At 45.1% G+C, this 7,072-nt stretch overlaps 1 protein-coding gene across 3 annotated transcripts in view; it reads right to left on the minus strand.

Moving 5' to 3' along the window:
- AMMECR1L (AMMECR1 like) overlaps positions 1-6,343 on the minus strand; it is a 30,492-nt gene extending 24,149 nt beyond the window's left edge. The window contains exons 1-2 of one of the 3 annotated variants that reach the window (XM_004703866.2): positions 6,068-6,341; positions 4,511-4,620 (exon numbers count right to left, since the gene is read on the minus strand). The gene's annotated coding sequence lies outside the window, so the exon portion shown is untranslated. Of the gene's footprint in view, positions 1-4,510; positions 4,621-6,067 lie in introns of all 3 variants that reach the window. The other 2 variants (XM_045299186.1, XM_045299181.1) reach the window with 2 other exon arrangements.
- Between the last annotated feature and the right edge of the window lie 729 nt (positions 6,344-7,072).

Here is a 7,072-nt window from a genome sequence, read left to right on the forward strand (position 1 = left end):
TAAAAAAAAAGCTTTCGTATGTATTTTATCTCAATAGTATTTTATAATCTATACCATTGGCTAGATTATTAATACTATTATTAGAATTACCAAAGGTCCCATGAAGGTTACTTACACTCTCAAGAAGCTGATAATACTGTCATGAAAGTGGCAATTACAGGAATTTATATAACCTTAGATTTATGAATTTTGAGCTCATATTTAATAAGTAGTAAGTCCTAATTTAAGAACAATTAGTTCGAACCTGCAACACAGAGAATCCAGGAGAGATAAACCCCTCAGGGTCAGCAATGAGAATAGAGATATCAGGAGGATAAGGGGAAGATGGAGGTAGAAAGGGAGAATGGATCACAATCCCCTCCCAGAGGGAGGAACCACAGAAAAGTGGGTGAAGGGTGACAGAAGATGATGTAAGAAATGAAAATAATAATCTATAACTCATCAAGGGTTCATGAAGGAGGGCGGGCTGGGGAGGGAGTGGGAAAAATGAGGAGCTGATATAAAGGGTTCAAGTAGAAAGAAATGGCTTTGAAAAAGATGGCAACATACGTGCAAATGTGCTTAACACAATGGATGATTGTATGGATTGTGATGAGATGTAAGATCCCCCAATAAAGGTATTTAATTAAAAAAAAAGAACAATTAGTTCTTATGATGTGGCCCTGTTTGATATTTGCTCTCATTAAGTGATCACTGAAGATATGGGTGCTACAGCAAAGTGCAGTGAGAAAATCAGATGGCACCCAACTATCAAAAAGAATACCATCTGGGGTCTTAAAGGCTTGTATTAAAACAAGCAGTCATGTTAAGTGAGGTGTAACCTAAGTCTGCATGGAAGGAGCATACCAGTCTGTATGGTTCACGGATTATAAATAATAAAATCCATGATCGGAGGAAGGAGTGACATTAGAGATTAAGGAATTATATTAGAGCTTAAATCAACACTTTTCAGAAAGCTATGGAGGACACTGAAAGCCCCAAATCCATTTGCAGAATCCCCATATGGATTACACCTCCAATGAATTCCCTCAGACCACTGACCAGAGTTGTGAATAGTCTTGCCCTCAGACAGAGTACCTGACAGGTCTAGGGAGGGACAGTCTCCCTTGAGAGTTTGCCTGGGTGTGTCCTTGATGGAGATCATGTGGAAGTCACATAGTCATGAGTCATGCCTTGCCCTGGGGAGGCCCTATGACCAATCTTGTAAGCTCCTCTGTCTATCACAACGTATGTATTCTAATCAGTGCTCTATTCCAGCTCAGGTAAGTAATCCCACCTGTAACTATGATGTATTGATGTGATGCCAACCACACATTTGTGACAGCTATCCCTGACCTCCTATATCTTCTTTAATTTTCTGTATATAAGCAAGCCCTTGAGAACCATTATCTCATGCTAATGGGCTCCCTCTGGATAAAGGTTTGCTTAAAAAAAAAAAAGACATTAGCAACCCTATTGGCAGTTCTACTTTGTCCTATATGGTCAATCTCAACGCAATGGCAGCAGGCTGGGCCTTTTTCTCTTTTTTGGGGGGTGGAGATGGGCGGGGGTGAGTAACAGCACAAAGCAGCTATTAAGTGAAGTACACGTAAAAAAACGGCTGCAACAATAGAGTCAAGCAAGACAAAGTGTTTCATTCAGTTGTACATAGAGAGGCTCCAGAACCAACTCAATGGCATCGAACTATAGGCAAAGACGTAAAGCAGGATGCTAGCAGTGAATAAAGCTTCAACCACTAGTACCAGTTTCAAAACCTTCTTCTCCAGATCTATGATTTTCCTAGCTCTATATAACAAAGCAGGCTTCTCACCTCAAGTAAATAGCCCCTGACTCAGTTCCTAAGACTATCCTAAAATGATTAAGGAGATATTCTTGCCAGAGACCTCAGTATTTGAGATGAAAGCACAAAATACCTTTGAGTGATAGCAAACAACAGGCTAGCTTAACTAGTGTAGCATTACTAGTTTTAAAGGTTAGCTTAACTAATACAACATATTACCTGACTAGTTAAAAACATCCTATCCAATGATATACAATCACCTTCGTATGAATTTGTTCTCATCCTTCCCCAAAGTTTAAAAAACAGCAATAATCTATAATCATTTGATCACAATACAAGTAACTGAACAGTTCCTTGTAAGTCAATAATCCATTTGAAATAACTGGAAGCAGGTATAGAAACCCTTGCTTTCTAGCAGGTGCAGCATTTATGCCATTGAGCCCTTCCCACACTCTGAACTGGACTTACAGACTACTTTGGGGCAGGGCGATAGTGATCTTATGCTCCTACTTCAGGTCAATCAGTGAGAATGAACTAGTTAAAACTGATTTCCACCAGGTGGAGGCAATATCCATATTTCAACAAAAAGCTGTAAGAATAGGAATCATTGTGATTCCTTTTGCTGAAGACTAATTAGCTGCCTTACCTAGTAGTGTAAAACAAAACTAGGTCCACTCAGTGATAAAAAGGTCACAACAGTGGAGGGAGGGTGGGTTGGAAAGGGGTGACCGATTACAAGGATCTACATGTGACCTCCTCCCTGAGGGAGGGACAACAGAAAAGTGGGTGAAGGGAGAAGATATGACAAAATAATAATTTATAAAATTATCAAGGGTTCATGAGGGAGGGGAAAAAATGAGGAGCTGATGCCAGGGGCTTAAGCTGTGAGCAAATGTTTTGAGAATGATGAGGGCAATGAATGTACAAAAGTGCTTTACACAATTGCTGTATGTATGGATTGTGTTAAGAGTTGTATGAGCCCCTAATAAAATGATTTTTTTTAAAAAAAGGTCACAACATACTTTTCAGTTGAGGAATCCTCATCTCAGACTTTTGTAGAATAAGCTCTCTCCTCGCTGACGTAACAGGATTGAGGGGGCATGAACTTCATTGCTCTCTGTGGAGAAACTGAGCAGCGCTTTGCTATTCTGAGCTCTGTGGTTTATACAACCAGAAATACCAACCATCAATGCCATTACTCTGAGCAACTAGGTGGCATTTGCCTACCTCTCAAATCTATGACCATGCCCTGCATATAGTATGCACATACTGCCCCTGCCCCTGCTTATTGAGTAAAATAGTCTCTACTAAGCACTCAACCTATACATCTAGTATTTTTAAGTCTGTCTTTGAAAAAAAACAATATTTACAGCACAGAGCACATGAATATAATAAAGAACTATGTCAAGTACTTCTATGTTGTACTCACTAAATGTTCACAAACAAGCCTCTGGTAGCAAGAACCCGAGTTGACAGGTCCACTCTGATTCTACGTAAAGTGCCAACTGCAGAGTATCTCTACAGAGACTGAATTCTAAGTATCTATGTGTTGTCTGCTAACAGCAAGGTCAGCAGTTTGAAACCACCAGTGGCTCCTGTAGAGTTAGTTTTAGAAACTCACAGAGGCAGTTCTACCATGTCCGATGGTGGTTGCACGTTGAGCTGCTACTCATTAAGGTCAGCAGTTCAAAATACCAGCCACTCCCTGGGAAAAATAAGAGACACTCTTCTGCGCTTTTGGAAACCCACAGGAACAGTTCAATCCTGTCCTATAGGCTCGCTATGATTGAAACCAACTAGTTATGTTTTTTTCCCCTTATCAACAGACCAAAGTATACTTTATAATTATCCCTAACAAAATGCATAGCTAATGTATATAAGTCATTCAAAAAATTAGGTCAATAAAATACCACCTATATTTACTTCTTGGCCTGCTTTGTGTTGGTAGTTCTTTTTTACTAAGTCACCAAAAACTGGTCAGTCCTTGACTGGCCTTGGGTGCTGTAACTAAAGAACAATTTTTGCTTTATGGAACTTTAAGTTGCTCTCAGCTATCCTTTAACAGGCTATGTAATATAAGCAATACTTGAGAAGACTGCCCCCGCCCCCACGTTAAATAAAAAGTAGTTTAAAAGGCACTTACTGTAGTATGTATGACTTCAGGGATTAGTAGAAACCATTTTTCATAAATTGCTAATGCTATTTTTAAAAACATTAAGACAAGGAGGCAAGGACGACCTGGCTGAGCAGGGGGAGTGGGGGGCCTTCCTCACAAAATATACATGTAGAATTTTAATTATTTCAAAGCTGTGATAGGATACAGAGTTAGAGCAAATGTTCTAGAAATCTGAGTATAACCTTATGAAAGAGAACCAATAATTGACCTTAATCAGGGAGGGTCTGCATTTACTTTCAAGTTACGATCACTGCATGTCTTCTTAAAAAGAGCAGTAGTAATTTGGGAAAGGTTGGGGGTCAGACTTTATGTAGAACACAAAGAAAACGTGAAGCCACACTGAGGGCTGAGAGAAAATCCTTCTAGTAGTTTGCATACTTAAAAATCATTTTTAAAAAGTGGAAGAAAATTCATAAACATTAGGACCCCTCATGGAAGTAGAAAAATACAAGTGGAAAAGAGTTGACATATATTTCAAAGTCCCAGCACAGGCCTAAAATTAAAAATAGCAACAAATTTCTATTCTACATTAAGTCCAAGGTAATACTACTCACTGAAAACACAAAGTTTGTATTGCCAGGGGAATAGCTATAACAGAGAAGAGGAGCTATTTTGTCTCTGGAATGAATTCTCTTCCAGTCGATTCCATTCCTTCTTCCTGTACCTAAGACAGAAATGCAAGTGCAGTGAACGACCAAATTTTAAAAAGTGCAGAGGTAAGACAATTAAACAAAACAGCCAGTAGAGCAATTTCTCGGGCAAACAAAGCACAAGCTCTGTCACTGAAAATCTAAATATAAGGTAGAAATGGCAGTCCCACCAATCGAATCATCTCTGTCTAGTGTCATCAATAATAGCAAAGGACATGGAGAATCAAAGGTTTTACTGAACAAGAAGCATGCATCACCTGGACCACCCCCAAATTGGGATAAAACCTGTTCTCTGGGAAAACAAACAAGCAAGCAACAATAAACCTGTTCTCAGTCCAACATATACCATTTCAACCAACTATGCATCTGTTTCAGAGTGCAAACACAGTCCCAAGTCTTCTGCAAAGGTGCTGCTGCAGAATTACTGAACAATATTCCAGGGCCAGAGCCCTGTGGATAGGACACTTTGGTACCCCCCAAGTAGAAATAAATGTTGGTAAAATGGTAAAAAAAGCATTCATCCTTATTCAGTCTTGGATCTCTCTCTTCACAATCCCTTCAGCTTTTCCAGTCTACCCCCACTCCCACCCCCAGTATTAATAGAATTGAGCTAGGTATTCCCAAAGAAATAAACAGGAGATTCCAGGCTCCACCCATTCCATCCTGTGAAGACAGTGAAAGAAGATAGGCCCAGAGGGATAAGGGTGAGGGAGGGTGGCAAAGAAAGGAGTTCAGATGAGGACACAGAATGGAGGGTAAAATTCGGTCTGAGAAGTAAAAAACCCAATGCGTGGGGGAGATGATGAAAATGGGGGCTAGGGATGGAAAAGAAAGGAGAAACTGAGGGTGGGGTTGGACAGGACGGCAGGCATGTGTGTCGTGTGTGAGTACAGCGTTAAGAAAGGCCAAGCCAGGGCTCAGAAAGGAGGCCAAAGAGAAGAGAAGCGGAAGAGAGCCCGGGGCCTGGGGGAAGTGGAAGAGAAGACAGTGACGGGTAGAGAGAATCGAGGGCCGAGCCGCGGGGGTGGAATCCGGACGAGGGGAGGAGAGGGGAGGGGGCGGCGGGATGACTGGATGGGGGCCACCAGGCGGCGCCGGAGATCACAAACTTTACAGACCGGAGACTGTTTCCAGGAGAGTCTAGAAAAGCAGCCGGAGCTCAGCTTCGCGGCTCGGGGACAGGCATCCGCCAGCCGGCCCCCTCCCGGCGAGCCCTCACGATTGGCTTCCATGCCTCCCACGAGGCCTCGCGGGCCGCAGGCCTCGGTGTCTTCCGTCGACGCCCAAGAGCCCCTCCCCCACTCTGCCCCGGGACCCTCGCCCGTGACCATGCGCACCCACTTCCCGGGACAACCGACTTCGGCCTCCGAGAACCACTTCCAGGACCTCTTTTCCAGCCCCTCGGCTCGCCCCGGCCTCGGACAGGAGGGAGGAAGGCGCGGCATAGCCTGACTTTCCTACCTTTTCTTCTGGCCCAGTCGCAGCCGGGGCGGACGGGACCTCTCGCGCTCGGCCTCCTCGTCCTGCTTCATGGAGCCATGTGCCTGGGTGGGTGCTCCCAAGAGAAGCGGGCCCGTAGGTGGGCCGGATGCGCGAGGAGGACGGGGCGAGGCGAGAAAGGCCAGGCGCGCAACGAAGGAAGCGGTGACGGCGGGGCAGCGGCAGGGGCAGAACTGCTAGAGGTATTCCCCGAGCGGCTGGAGGACTAAGTCGAGCCGCGACCCGAGTCCTCCGCGATCCCAGCAGGCACCGGAGGCAGTGAGGTAATGAAGGATGTAGGGAGTCCTTCAGTGTTCCACACGCCCTCTAGCGAGCCGTGAAGACCACAGAGATCAGGCCGGTGTCAGAGCACCGCCCCGCTACTGTCACGTGGCCTCAGTCCGCTCACTTTATTGGTTGGCTCTGACTCTACGGGGTTGGAGTTAGCCAACTGCCTTCTATTCGCGGGACCAATTCTCAGGCTTTGGGGGTGTACTGGGATTTGTATGCTGAGTTTACACAACAGAAACAAATCTAAATAAAGAAAGATAAGGGGGCCGGCCGTGGCGCCCAGCTGTGTGTCAAATCGCCGCAGTGCATGCCGGGCACGCTGATCTGGGCGAGCGCAGAGCACTCTGGGAGTTGTAGGCCGGAACCGGGGAGCGGCGTGGTCCGCGCGCGACCCAGCCACACAGAATGCAGTTCGTCTCTGTCTTCTCACCAGGCCCGCTCCTGACACAGGTGCCAACGGCTTTGCCCGCCGACAGCTTTAGACCAGTTTTCGATGTATCTCCGCCCGCTCGGGTCCCTGATCTGGGTTCTGCCCTCCGTTCTGGTCTGCTTTACCCAGGCGATTGACGGGAGGGGAAAAGGCAAAGGACACTCCGTTTTTGTTGATGGGCGGAAACTGGGGTAGGAGCCCATCTCTTCCCCGCGACGCTCCAGACTAGTGATTATGCCGGTGGAACCCACGGTGTGGGATTATCT

Source organism: Echinops telfairi, unplaced genomic scaffold (assembly GCF_000313985.2).
Source record: "Echinops telfairi isolate 266 unplaced genomic scaffold, ASM31398v2 ScPeMD7_4;HRSCAF=17, whole genome shotgun sequence".
NCBI lineage: Eukaryota > Metazoa > Chordata > Mammalia > Afrosoricida > Tenrecidae > Echinops > Echinops telfairi.